The sequence below is a fragment of the Salvia splendens genome, chromosome 12, assembly GCF_004379255.2.
Source record: "Salvia splendens isolate huo1 chromosome 12, SspV2, whole genome shotgun sequence".
Lineage (NCBI taxonomy): Eukaryota > Viridiplantae > Streptophyta > Magnoliopsida > Lamiales > Lamiaceae > Salvia > Salvia splendens.
Genome location: NC_056043.1, coordinates 11,162,196 through 11,174,661, shown reverse-complemented (window position 1 = coordinate 11,174,661; position 12,466 = coordinate 11,162,196). Strand labels below are relative to the sequence as shown.

The 12,466-nt window shown below is 44.1% G+C and overlaps 1 non-coding gene across 1 annotated transcript; it reads left to right on the top strand.

Annotated features, from left to right (window-relative positions):
• Positions 1-3,560: 3,560 nt before the first annotated feature.
• LOC121759772 lies at positions 3,561-3,667 on the top strand. The gene has a single exon (XR_006041718.1). It is a non-coding gene; the product is annotated as a small nucleolar RNA R71 (small nucleolar RNA).
• Positions 3,668-12,466: the final 8,799 nt, after the last annotated feature.

The window sequence follows — 12,466 nt, the reverse complement described above, 5'->3', positions numbered from 1 at the left end:
AAATGATCAGCTACCAAATTCTCGGTCCCCTTTTTGCCTTTAATTTCTACATCAAACTCTTGTAATAAGAGGATCCATCTCACCAACCGAGGCTTTGCATCTTTCTTATTCATCAAATACTTGATAGCTGAATGGTCCGTGAACACTACCACCTTCGTGCCAAGTAAGTATGCACGAAACTTCTCAAAGGCATACACTACTGCTAGCATTTCCTTCTCCGTCGTGGTGTAATTCAATTGAGCTTCATTGAGTACTTTACTAGCATAGTAGACGGCATGTAGGACCTTATCTCTCCTTTGGCCTAAAACGGCCCACACAGCATAGTCTGAAGCATCACACATCAATTCAAATGGCTTCGACCAATCGGGTGTGATAATAATAGGAGCTTCGACTAGCTTTTTCTTCAGCAACTTAAATGCCTCAAGGCATTTATCATCAAAGACGAACTTGGCATCCTTCTCAAGTAAGTTGCAAAGTGGCTAATCTTTGAAAAATCTTTTATAAACCGTCGGTAGAATCCCGCATGACCAAGGAAACTACGGATGCCCATCACATTCGTTGGGGGAGGTAACTTCGAGATCACATCAATCTTCGTCTTATCCATCTCCAACCCCAACTCTGACACCTTGTGTCCAACCACTATGCCTTCCTTGACCATGAATTGACATTTTTCCCAATTGAGCACAAGATTCAATTCTTCACATCTTTGTAAGACCCGTCTCAAGTTCTCTAAGCACAAATCAAATGACGATCCAAAGACGGAGAAATCATCCATGAAGATCTCCATGATGTCTTCATTTATGTCGGAAAAAATTGCCATCATGCAACGTTGGAATGTAGCCGGTGCATTGCACAACCCAAAAGGCATCCGGCGGAAGGCATACGTACCAATAGGACATGTGAATGTCGTCTATTCTTGATCTTCCGGGGCAATTGCAATCTGATTATACCCCGAATATCCATCTAAGAAGCAATAGTGAGAATAACCCGCAATCCTATCAAGCAACTGATCTAGAAATGGCAACGGGAAATGATCTTTTCTTGTTGCCGTGTTCAACCTTCTATAGTCCATGCAAACTCTCCATGAGTTTACCAATCGAGTTGCTAACACTTCATTCTTCTCATTGACGGTCACGGTTATTCCTCCTTTCTTCGGTACACATTGCACCAGACTGACCCACTCACTATCGGAAATGGGATAGATCATCCCAAATTTCAATAGTTTCTTCACTTCTTTTTCCACCACTTCTTGCATAAGTGGGTTCAACCGTCTTTGTCTCTCTCTTACCGGCTTAGCTCCATCTTCCATCAGGATTTTATGCATACAAATTGCGGGGCTTATTCCTTTGATGTCGGCAATGGACCATCCTAGAGCTTTCTTGTGTGACTTGAGTAGCTCTATTAATTTGAATTCCTCTTCATTATTCAACAAGGTCGATACTACAACCGGTAATGTTTCATCATCATCAAGGAAGGCGTATTTCAAATTCGTTGGGAGTGGCTTTAATTCCAACTTTAGTGGTACTTCAATTGAAGGCTTCACATCCACCACGAAAGTATCCACCATACATTCATTCTCGAAACTTGGTTGATCAACTTGAGAATCTTCACTTTCATCAAAATCTACTTTAAGTGTCGAACCATAGTCTCTCTCCAAACTCCCTTTATCATACACGCTTCCTTCCGTTGTTACCGAGCAACGCATCTTGTCAAAAATGCACTTGTCGAGGACGTCAACTCTAAAGCACGCTTTTGCATCACTAGGATGCTTCATCGTTTTCTCTACATTAATGGTCACTTGTTCACCATTAATTCTGAACGTGACAGAGTTTTCTTTCGCTCCAAGCAAAACATCTCCCATGGCAAGAAATGGTCTACCAAAAAGAATTGGTACATCTTTGTACTCAGGCATGTCCAAGACTATGAAATCAACGGGGGTGACAAATTTGTCAACTTTGACCAAGACATCCTCTACTATTCCAGTGGGCTTGACTATCGAATGATCAGCCAATTGTAGAGCAATATCGATGGGCTCCATTCTATCCTCCAGTCCAATGGCACGTGTCGTTTTCAGAGCCATCAGTGAGATTCCCGATCCTTGATCAAGTAAGCACTTTGTGAAGATTGTATTACCGATCTCATAAGGAATCACACAACTTCCCGGATCCCTCTTCTTCATTGGCATCATTCCTGAAATCAATTGTGAGCAATTCATGCTCAAAGCCACTATTCCCTTGTCTTGAAGTTTCTCCTTGTTTGCCATCATGTCTTTAAAGAACTTGGAGAACTTGGGGAAATTAGTGAAGAGGTCCACTAGTGAAACATCCACATTCACTTTGCGGATCACATTCATCATCCACTCAAAGCTTTTCTCTTTAGGGACCCTCTTCTTCCTCTTGGGTGGATATGGTGGAGGAGGAATGTGATTGGGGAAGTTAAACTTACTTTTGGGATCTTGTGCCGGACTTATCGTCATCTTTTTCTGTAGTTCTATTTCCACTTTCTGCTTTCCCTTCTCTTCTGCTGACAACCTTTCACTTACTTCGGATTCTACACCATGTTCCTTGCTGCCGGATGCAGCCTGTTCTTGACCATGTTGGGCCCCCTGCACCAACGCAGGACTTCCCTTACATGCCTCGTCCGCCCCTACGTGCGAGGAATGCAAGCCTAACATCTCATCCGCCCCTGCGTGTGAGATGCCGGAAGTACCTTGGCCGTCCATTGATGGTATCGAATCCAACTCACGACCACTTCTCAAAACCACTGCCTTACACTGTTCATTGCCTCTCGGATTGGGCATTGTATTACTTGGGATGGTATTAGGAATCCTCATGTGCGATGCCCTGGCAAGCTGTCCAATTTGAGTCTCAAGATTTCTCATTGTCGCCTCCATCTGTCCAAACTTTTCCACTGTTCTTTCCTTGAAATTCTCATTCTCCTTTTGACTCTTAGTCATAAAAAAGAAGATCTGACCCAATTGATCCTCAACCAATTTCTTCTCAAAACCCGGAGGTTGAGTGTTGTTCCTCCATTGATTACTCGAGGTGTTGCTAGGACCAGCTTGATTCCAGTGTGTTTGTTGAGGCCTCCAATTCTGCTGATTGTTGTATTGATTGCCTTGGTTGAACCCTTGACGATTGTTACCAATGTAGTTCACGTCCTCCACTGGTGGTCCTTGAAGACTTGGGCATTGATCAGTATGATGCCCTCCTTGGCACAACCCACACTTCATCACAGTCACTGCTTGAGGTTGAGGAGTCAGTTGAAGAGATTTAACTGCCTTTGTCATTGACGACATTTGAGTGCTTATATCCGCCAATTGAGCCTCGATTGCTGTCACTCTCTCAGCATCCTTTGTAGCACCAAACGTATCTCCTGCTCTTTCAGCTCCTCTCCTTAGATTATGCCAATTCCTTTGATTATTCGCCAATCTTTGGAATAAGGCTCTAACCTCATCGTGAGTTAGGTCATCTAGGTTCCCATTTGAACCTGCAGTGACTAGTCCCGTGCCTTCATTGTTGAGCCCTTTGTAGAATTTCAAAAAGTCATGCCCCGGAGCTAAGCCATGACTTGGGCATTTCCTTATCATTTCTGTGAATCTCTTCCATGATTCTGCAAAGGACTCATCATATTTCTGTCGGAAGGAAGTGATCTCCTCTCTCAACTTCTCGATCTTCATTGGAGAGTTGTATTCCAAAAGGAACAATGTCTTCAGCTCTTGGAATGTTGCTATGTTGTAGCCCGATAATGAGTCATACCACGCTCTTGCTTTCTCCCTCAATGAGAATGGAAATAGGGCCCTCTTAATTCGATGATGCTCCACATTTGGAGGTCTATGAGAGTTTGTCAGCTCATAAAAGGCATTGAGGTGGCTCACCGGATCTTCCTAATCTCGACCATGGAAAAGATTTCCTCCATTCACCAAACTAATGTAGTGAGGTGGAATGTTGACGTTGTCATTGGCGTAGGCAAACTCCCCCGGGTACTCAATTCCCGATCTAAGAGTGTCGCCAAACCTTCCCACGGGTGGTGGAACCTCATTGTTGTTGTCTGCCATTGATTCAGTATCCGACTCTTGATCTCTTTCTGCACTTAACCCAAAGAGTGAGTTACTTCTGATTGGACTCAGATAGTCTGGAAAGATCTCAGTTGCTGAACCTCTAAACCTTCCCCTTCTTTGATAACAGAGTAGTCCAAACGGTGGTGTACCCTGTGACCTTGTGTGCATTCACTATATTTTTTTTTACCTGCGCAACAGAAAATACACCAAACACAACACAATATATTTCCTATTACCGAAAGCGAGACCTCTCGACAACTTCGGGGTAAGTCCTATAAAACGTGTGTGCTTTAGTGAAAAACTAAACTATCTAACCTAAACTAAGTTAGAAAAAAGTCACCTTAAAAATATACTCCTTCGTCTTCAAGTCCAGACGTGGTAGATGGCTATCACCTCCAAAGAAAACGAAATGAGTACCTACACAAAACAAAGAAAGATCAAATAAAACTAAACACAAATAAACAACTAGACGTTAAACAATCTATTGCCTTCCCCGGCAACGGCGCCAAAACTTGATGTGTAATTTTTGAGTTAATTGATATAAACGGGAAGTCCAAGGCCCGGGCTGACCCGACCACGACTCCCCTTAAGCTGCCCGGAAGGCCCGTCACGAGATCAATGAGACAAAGGCTTCGGGAAGGCGTTTCAAACTTCATTAGGAGGGGAATGGAGGAGGCAGATGGAATGCCCGGTCGGGCGAATCCACACCTCCAAAACGCCCGACCGGGCGTTTGTGCGCTGAGCATCGTCCACAGTCCAGAAAGTTCGCCCGACCGGGCGATTTCACCATCCCAGAACGCCCGACCGGGCGTTTGTGCGCTGAGCATCGTCCACAGTCCAGAAAGTTTGCCCGACCGGGCGATTTCACCATCCCAGAACGCCCGACCGGGCGTTTGAAGAAGCAGCGCCGAATCCAGAAAGTTCGCCCGACCGGGCGATTTCACTTTCCCAAAACGCCCGGCCGGGCGATTCAACTTTTACATCCGATTTTCCTTGTGTTTTTAGCCCTTTTCTTGGGTTTCCAACCCTAACTATAAATATCCTTTTTGTAAGACTTTAAGGGCAGACTTTGATGAATGTTATTATGAAGACTCCTTTGAGAGCATCTCCCATGTGAGATTTCTATCCAAATTCCTACATTGTAGGTTGCTTGTTTTATGTTCATTTGGCTAAATCAAGTATAGGTATGCATTTATGGTTGTGTAGTCATGAATGTGGAGCCAATGGAGTGTTTGCTTTGGGTGAAAGTAGCCTAGGGTTGCCCACATCTCTTTGTGGGAGGTCATAGGTCCTCAAAGAGGATTCCTCCTTCTTTACACTTTCTTCTCACCTTCTTTCTCTCCATCCAAAACCATTTTGAGTTTAGTTTTTGTGGCTAGCTCAACTTATCTTTACTTTATCTTTGAAAACACAAAAAAATTGAAATCAAACACCGCTTTGGGTATTTCTTGGGCACATGGAAGGTTTCCCTCACAAGGAACCTTTATCATTTGGTATCTAGAGCCTAGGTGCCTACCAAGTGTTTGATTTTAAACCTCTATGAAATTTCATTTTCCTTGTTTTTCCTTATTTCTTTTGTTTTAGCCTTTGCTTGTTTATTGGTCAATTGTTGTAGGATTGAGCTGATTTTTGGTGTGCATGAACCTTGATATATGAACTATTGTCCTGAAAAATCTCAGCCAAAAATTCTATCATTTGATAGGTCAAATTAATGTGTGAAGTTGCTGCCCTGTTTTGTGCCCTAGTTTGACAGATTTGGGGAAAACGTAAAATCGAGGGTCTTCTCGAAAACCTGCTATATTGGGGATATTTTTCCCTCTTTCTAAACCCTTTAATCTTGTTATCTACCAAGTTTCATCAATTTTGGGGTTGGGTAGCCATATCAAAAAAATTTCCTAAAGATCAGCCAAGAGTTACATAAATTTTCAGCTCAACTAAGTTTGTTTGTTAGCTTCCTTAGGCATTGAACCTTACTTTCACATGCTTGATTGGCCTTACTTGCTTGGTTATATTGCCTATGTGTATACCTTGATTGATTTGTCTTAGCGCTTGCATTTTGGAAGTTGGATATTGAGAGTGAGTGAACCTAGCCCTCACTATATTCTAAGCCTTTTTCCGAGTGACATTGGTGAGTGAATTGGGGGTGGGATTACCAATTGGGAAGTGAGTTCTTACTAAAATCTCCCCTTCTTGTGTGTGTGAGTGTGGATTTTACTAACCCTTAGGACTAGATCCTAGTTTTTTTTTTATTTCTTATTGTAGGTACCATTGTGAATGCCACCTCGTACTAGATCCACCACGATGGGGGATCCGCAACCGGGTGCGAGCACGAGTCTTAGTGTGGCGGGGGATGAGTTGAAAAACTTGATGGAAAAAATTATGACGGATTTGAGGGATCTAAAAGAAGGCCAAACCACAATGCATGTCACTCAAGATGCTATGTTCGGGGATTTGAAGGAACTCAAGGTGAACCAAGCATCCATCCATGAAAACCAAACTTTTCTCCACGACGAGCTCAACGCTTTGAAGGCCGTGCGACTATCAAGGTCAAACACCCCTAGGAGCAATCACACACATCATGATGCCTCCGAGGGGAGTAATGGAGAGGAAGAGCCATATGGTTGGTACGATCATGGGGGGCGCGGGGGACAAGGAGGAGGACGGAATGGGAATAGGAATGGTAGGTTCGGGAACATGATGGGCGGAAGAGGAAATGGAAACATGGGGCACCATGGGTGGAATGGTAGGCATGGAAGATATAGAAACTATGAGGAGGAGATGGAGCCGCGGTATGATGATCCCACCAAGTCTATCAAGCACACATTTCCCGAGTTCCACGGCAAGTTTGATCCCGAGGCCTACTTGGAATGGGAGTCACAAATGAGCAAAATTTTCTCACTCCATAACTTTTTGGAAGGTGATAAGGTGAAGGTGGCAATAGCCGAGTTTCGTGGCAATGCGGATACATGGTGGAATGATACGATGAGGAGGAGAAGGATGGTTAGGGGAGGGGAAGTGGGTTCGTGGGCGGAGTTGTGTGAGCTCATGAGGACTACCTTTGTACCAAAGTCCTATTTCCTCCGACTTCGAGGGGAGTTTCAAGATTTGAAGCAAGGGACGAAGAGCGTAATGGAGTACTACTATGAACTCCTATCATTGATGAGCAAGGTAGGGGTGGAGGAGCGAGAAGAGGCGACTCAAGATCGATTTATCCATGGCCTTAACATCAACTTGAAGCACAAGGTGCAAGTGGAGGCATTGAGGGGAATTTCCTTGGACGAGGTGATTGGGTTTGCCGACACTTTTGAGAGGCAAAGTAAGGAGTTGGTTTCTAGCCGGGCTAAATGGGCGTCTAGCCAAACCGGAGGGACGGGGACTAGCAAGTGGAGTGCTCCCGGCAAGAAGGTGGAAAACATGGCCAATCCAAACACCCAAGGGAGGCCGATCGCGAAGGCTCTACCGGGTACTCAACCTATTAAAGCTATAGCCCCTATGGAAGACAAGAAGGTTCAATGTTTCAAGTGCAAGGGGTATGGCCATTATGCACGCGAGTGCCCAAACCAACGGGTAATGGTTATCGGGCAAGATGGTAGCGTGTATAGTGAGGAAGATGAAGAAGATGGGGAGGGTGTGGGCACTAAAGAAGTGAGCCCGGACACCGACATAGCTTTTTCTAGTGGCGAAGAAGAAGATACACCCTTAAGGGCTATGGTTGTACTCCGAATGCTCAATGTACAACCCAACCTTGAGGAGCATAAGGAGCAAAGGTGCAACATCTTTCATATGAAGTGTAAGGTGAAGTCCAAGACGTGCTTGGTCATCATAGATGGAGGGAGTTGTACAAATGTGGTGTGTGACCGGTTGGTGGCCAAGTTGGGATTGAAGGTACTTAAACACCCAAACCCCTACAAATTGCAATGGTTAGGGGACTCCGGAGAGTTGAGGGTGAAGGCTCAATGCAAAGTTCCATTGAAGATTGGAGAAGTTGAGGAAGACATCCTATGTGATATCATTCCTATGACGGCATGTCATGTTTTGCTAGGGAGGCCATGGGAGTTTGATAGAAGGGCCTACAAAAATGGCTTCACGAATGAGTATTTCTACATGCTCAACGGGTTGAAGGTTCGTTTGAAGCCATTGCTACCTAGTGCCGTGTTTGAGGCTAGCCAACATCTACAAAAGGAAAGAGAGAGAGATAGGGAAAAAAGGCTAGTAGAAGAATGTGAGCTAAAAAAGCCAAGTGAGAGTGGGGGTGGTGAGAGAAAAATAAAAGCGCCCAAAGGAGAGCACCCACAAACAAGAGGGGGAAAGGAATGTTTGATAGCTAGTAAAACCGACCTTGGGTGGGCACTAAACAATCACCCCTCCGTTCTCCTCGTGGTCCGTAAGGATTTGTGCTTAGCTACTAACCTTGACCCGTATCCTTTGATTGTCCAAAGTGTGTTGCAGGAATTTGAAGATGTATTCCCGGAAGAACTCCCGAGTGAACTCCCTCCCATGAGGGGGATCGAGCATCAAATTGACCTTTTGCCGGGATCATCACTCCCAAACCGGGCCGCATACAAGGCGAACCCCAAGGAGACACAAGAGCTACAAAGGCAAGTCGAGGAACTCCTTGCCAAAGGTCTAATTCGTGAATCTCTATCTCCTTGTGCCGTACCCGTCATTCTTGTACCTAAGAAGGACGGAAGTTGGAGGATGTGTGTAGATTGTAGGGCAATTAACAAAATCACCATCAAATATAGACACCCTATACCTAGGTTAGACGACATGTTAGAGGATCTTTGTGGCTCTATATGTTTTTCTAAAATTGATTTGGCTAGTGGATATCACCAAATTCGCATGAAAGAGGGAGATGAATGGAAAACCGCTTTCAAAACCAAATTTGGCTTATATGAATGGCTTGTGATGCCTTTTGGTTTGACTAATGCCCCTTCTACATTCATGCGTTTGATGAATCATGTACTTCGTCCTTTTATTGGGAAATTTGTGGTGGTATATTTTGATGATATCTTGATTTATAGTCGTAGTGTTGAAGAGCATGCTAGTCATCTTAGGAATGTGCTTGAAGTGTTGAGAATGCATACTTTATATGCCAAGTTGCCTAAATGCACTTTTTGTGTTGAGGAAGTTGTGTTTCTTGGTTTTGTTGTGGGAAAGGAAGGAGTGCGGGTAGATGAGGAAAAGGTGAAAGCCATTAGGGAATGGCCAACACCTAGGAATGTGAGTGAGGTTAGGTCCTTTCATGGCCTTGCTAGCTTCTATAGGAGGTTTGTTAGGGATTTTTCCACAAAAGCTTCACCCTTGAACCACCTTGTCAAAAAAAATGTTGAGTTTAAGTGGGGGGATGAGCAAGAGAGAGCGTTTAGTACTTTGAAAAATGACCTCACGCATGCTCCCTTACTAGCACTCCCCAATTTTGATAAAACTTTTGAACTTGAGTGTGATGCAAGTGGTGTGGGGATCGGGGGAGTTCTCATGCAAGAGGGTAAGCCCATAGCTTACTTCTCGGAAAAACTAAATCAAGCCCAATTGAACTACCCCACATACGACAAGGAGTTGTATGCTATAGTCCGTTGCCTTGAGAATTGGCAAAACTACTTGATGCACAAGGAGTTTGTGATACACACGGATCATGAGTCTATTAAGTTCTTAGGAGGTCAACATAAACTTGATAAAAGGCATGCTAAATGGAGTGTTTTCCTAGAGACTTTTCCCTATGTCATTAGGTACAAGAAGGGAAAGGACAATGTGGTTGCCGATGCTCTTTCTAGGAAGCCTTTTGAGACCTTGCATGATGGCACTTTACTTGTGAGTGATACCGTGTGTTTGAGAAAGCGTGTGCTTACTATGTGTGCCTCCAAATATGTTGGATTTGAGTTTATTAAAGACCTTTATGAGCATGATCATGACTTTTCTTCTATTTACGGAGCTTGTGAAAAAGGTGCTTTTGATAAATACTATAAGTTGGATGGCTATCTTTTAGAGAGAATAGGTTGTGCATACCTTCATGCTCTTTGAGAAACTTGTTGATTAAGGAGGCTCACCTAGGGGGCCTAATGGGTCATTTTGGGTTGCTTAAAACTTTTGACATACTAAGTGAGCATTTCTTTTGGCCTTGCATGAAGAAGCATGTTGAAAAGTTTTGTAGTAGTTGCTTAGAGTGTAGGCAAGCCAAGTCTAAATCTAACAATTATGGTCTTTACACCCCTTTGCCTACTCCTACACATCCTTGGGTAGACTTGTCCATGGACTTTGTTCTAGGTCTCCCAATGTCTCCTCGGAAAAATGATAGCATCTTTGTGGTGGTGGATAGGTTTTCCAAAATGGCTCACTTCATTCCATGTCGGAAGACAAGTGATGCCAAATTCATTGCTAGTTTATTTTTCAAGGAGGTTGTAAGAATCCATGGGGTCCCGAGAACTATTGTAAGTGATAGAGACGTCAAATTTTTGAGTTTCTTTTGGAAAACGCTTTGGGGTAGGATGGGCACCAAACTTCTTTTCTCTACCACCGCACATCCCCAAACGGATGGTCAAACGGAAGTCGTAAACCGCTCATTGGGAACTCTTCTCCGTGCCTTGGTTTTTGAAAATAAAACTTCTTGGGAAGAATGTTTGCCTATAGCCGAATTTGCTTATAATAGGACCATACATTCCACCACCCAACAATCTCCTTTTGAGGTTGTCTATGGTTTCAATCCACTCACCCCGTTGGACTTGTCCACGGCCGATTTGCCTTTGTCTTATATGGTTGATGTAGGTGGGATGAAGAAGGCCAAGTTTGTACAAGACTTGCACACTCGAGTGCAAGAACGAATCCGCAAGATGGGGGAACAAGTAGCTCAAAGGGTGAACAAAGGGCGAAAGAAAATGTTGTTCAACCCCGGAGATTGGGTTTGGGTACACTTTCGGAAAATACGTTTTCCCGACAAAGCAAAATCCAAGCTTGCCCCGCGAGGGGATGGCCCATTTATGGTCCTAGAGCGTGTGAACGACAATGCCTACATCATTGATCTTCCCGGTGAGTATAACGTGAGTTGTACTTTTAATGTGGCTGACTTGAGCCCGTTTGATTTTGTAGGGGACGACCCAGATTTGAGGACAAATCCTTCTCAAGAGGGAGAGGATGATATAAACGGGAAGTCCAAGGCCCGGGCTGACCCGACCACGACTCCCCTTAAGCTGCCCGGAAGGCCCGTCACGAGATCAATGAGACAAAGGCTTCGGGAAGGCGTTTCAAACTTCATTAGGAGGGGAATGGAGGAGGCAGATGGAATGCCCGGTCGGGCGAATCCACACCTCCAAAACGCCCGACCGGGCGTTTGTGCGCTGAGCATCGTCCACAGTCCAGAAAGTTCGCCCGACCGGGCGATTTCACCATCCCAGAACGCCCGACCGGGCGTTTGTGCGCTGAGCATCGTCCACAGTCCAGAAAGTTTGCCCGACCGGGCGATTTCACCATCCCAGAACGCCCGACCGGGCGTTTGAAGAAGCAGCGCCGAATCCAGAAAGTTCGCCCGACCGGGCGATTTCACTTTCCCAAAACGCCCGGCCGGGCGATTCAACTTTTACATCCGATTTTCCTTGTGTTTTTAGCCCTTTTCTTGGGTTTCCAACCCTAACTATAAATATCCTTTTTGTAAGACTTTAAGGGCAGACTTTGATGAATGTTATTATGAAGACTCCTTTGAGAGCATCTCCCATGTGAGATTTCTATCCAAATTCCTACATTGTAGGTTGCTTGTTTTATGTTCATTTGGCTAAATCAAGTATAGGTATGCATTTATGGTTGTGTAGTCATGAATGTGGAGCCAATGGAGTGTTTGCTTTGGGTGAAAGTAGCCTAGGGTTGCCCACATCTCTTTGTGGGAGGTCATAGGTCCTCAAAGAGGATTCCTCCTTCTTTACACTTTCTTCTCACCTTCTTTCTCTCCATCCAAAACCATTTTGAGTTTAGTTTTTGTGGCTAGCTCAACTTATCTTTACTTTATCTTTGAAAACACAAAAAAATTGAAATCAAACACCGCTTTGGGTATTTCTTGGGCACATGGAAGGTTTCCCTCACAAGGAACCTTTATCATTAATACAAAAGGATAATATAGCACTCAAGTTCAATTATTTAACCCAAATATTACCACTTCGCTGCAAGATTACAGCTTCGTGTGTAGTAATTTTAGGTGTCGATCCACAGGGAAGGAAAGATTATTTAGCTCTAGAGACTTAAAAAGATGTAACATACAGGTTTGGTTTATGAGTCTACTAAAAGATCATCTACTAAAAGAACTTACCTAATCCATTGTCAAATTATCCTCTGAACAATTCAAATTCAACAACACATCAATTGATTAGTCCATCCAAGTCCATGTTAAAGAGACGATAAACAAGGATTAAACATCTATAACGA